Source organism: Littorina saxatilis, linkage group LG8, assembly GCF_037325665.1.
Source record: "Littorina saxatilis isolate snail1 linkage group LG8, US_GU_Lsax_2.0, whole genome shotgun sequence".
NCBI lineage: Eukaryota > Metazoa > Mollusca > Gastropoda > Littorinimorpha > Littorinidae > Littorina > Littorina saxatilis.
The window spans coordinates 32,845,755-32,847,920 of record NC_090252.1 but is presented as its reverse complement, the minus strand read 5'-3'; the positions used below and the strand labels follow the sequence as shown (position 1 = coordinate 32,847,920).

Sequence of the window (2,166 nt, the reverse complement as noted above, 5' to 3'; positions counted from 1 at the left end):
AAAACACTGACACTGACACAGATTCCGCGAATATGTACATGTGCAAAACACATGATTGATAAAAATAATTGTACAGTCCACGATTCATACAGTTTGCGAGAGAGAGAGAGAGAGAGAGAGAGAGAGAGAGAGAGAGAGAGAGAGAGAGAGAGAGAGAGAGAGAGAGAGAGAGAGAGAGAGAGAGAGAGAGAGAGAGAGAGAGAACGCAGTAGGAAGATATAATAATATATATAACCTTCTTGAACCGCAAAATTTGCAAGAACACACAAAGAAAGCGGTTAAACGCCAGTAAATTTTGCACCGACTTACATCTATTACATTAGTCAAAATCAGTTTTGTTGCTTATTTTAAATGTAATCTGACAGGGATCGGACTTGGAGTCTCTCTCTACCGAGGTTCCAATGTCAGTCTGACGATTACCAATGATATCTACCAAGGAGTACAAGCCACGAGCGGTGATGCAACGACGAGGAAATACAACAGGGATCAGAGCGTTGAAACACAAAACCAAAGCACTGAAGACGGTAATAAAGCAATATATACGTATTATATGAACTATAAAATCAAAATTTTCCTTTAATCACTATCATCTGATTCACTTTTGCATAATGTATATCTTTTATTTTTCGACTGTGTATAATCACAGGTATATAATCTTACAAGTTAGTATCTCCCTTGATTGTCTCTGTCGACGCCCGTTTTTAACTGCTTGCCTCCCTTTATAAAAAAAATTAATGAACATAGGGCGTCATCGTAAAAAACGATATCTTCACAATCTCTAATCCCCTCTAAAATTCTGGGTTGGGAAATCCTTTCGTAAAATGACGTCAGCGCCCTTGCTGGAGTGCCAAAATAATATCGGTCAAACTTGATGTTAATGGTACTTGATATTGTTTTCCAAATGTATACAAAATGAACAGGAGCGACTCGGATACCACGGGTCGATAACCGATCCCCATGTTCGGGAACTCACGACTAACTCTCGAAGTCAAAATGTATCTTTTTGCCAAAGTGACAGTGTGCCCCATTACTGATTAGCACAGCTGCTAGAGCGCATGACCGCCAATGCATTAAGTCGGGTTAAATCTCCACGCAAGCAATTTTGTTCAAAAAACGTTTTCAAATATTTCAACTTTTCCTTCTTTACTGAACTCTTAATTCTTGCATTTTATTCTATATTTTTCATTTCAAAGCTTTTGAGTGGTGTTTGGAAGATCGAATTGATCAAAAGGTTGCATAATTATCGAGTACTCCCAGTGAACGATTTGCTAGAATTACCTATTGTATTTTTAGTAACATCAGTTTTTGGAAAAGCCCAAAGGGCGCTTGCATTACTGCGCGTTGATTGCAGGTAATGGTCGTTGATCACTTCTAATTAATGAACTTCTGACATGATACAAATTAATGAACTTGCCTTCGGAACGATACAGATCATTTCTATTAATGCAACATTAAGTAGAATACTAATTAAAGTCTCTTGGAAGAAAAAGTACAATGGCTTTTGCAGAGCTATCTCGCATGAAAAACAATGTAGTTTCCAGTCAAAGTTTGCCAAATATGTTAAGGGATTGTCGCAATAAACACGTAACAAGATTCTAATGGATTTGTTTTATTTTATTAAGATATATAGATGTGTTTGGGAATGTGCAAAATAATAACGTTAACATAATCAATAAAAGTATGTGTTTGAAATTATTAGAGGAGCACTCCCTTAATTTGTATAAACATTAAGACAAATAAATACATTGAAAATTACAAAACAATAACAACATACACAAAACGAACCAAAAAAAGTAGAAGGGGTGAGGTTTAACTCGGTTCTTTTCAACGTATGTCGGACGTAAGCCAACAAAACAGAACACAATTACAACATTCGAACGGACAATGAGTCATAGTTCAACTAAGGCCAAGTTTTCTGTCACACCGAGCTGTTATTTAATACATAGACAAAGTGCATTTGGTTTCGACCCGATGCAAACACAAATCTTCCCTTCCTGTTGCTTGTTGTTAAGTATCTAACCATCGAGCACAAGCACAATGGTTGATAATGTGATAATTGTAAGTCTTCTTATGAAACTGCAAAGGTTTTTCCATTTTGAACCACAGGCTCATTAACTATTTCATATATTTAAACATACAGTCATGACTGTGAAATAGTTAATTAGT

At 36.2% G+C, this 2,166-nt stretch overlaps 1 long non-coding RNA gene across 1 annotated transcript in view; it reads left to right on the top strand.

The window, feature by feature from the left end:
- The first annotated feature begins 303 nt into the window (after positions 1-303).
- Positions 304-2,166, top strand: part of LOC138972269 (uncharacterized) — a 6,001-nt gene continuing 4,138 nt past the window's right edge. The window contains exon 1 of the long non-coding RNA XR_011457521.1: positions 304-524. This is a non-coding gene — a long non-coding RNA (uncharacterized lncRNA). The remainder of the gene's footprint in view (positions 525-2,166) is intronic.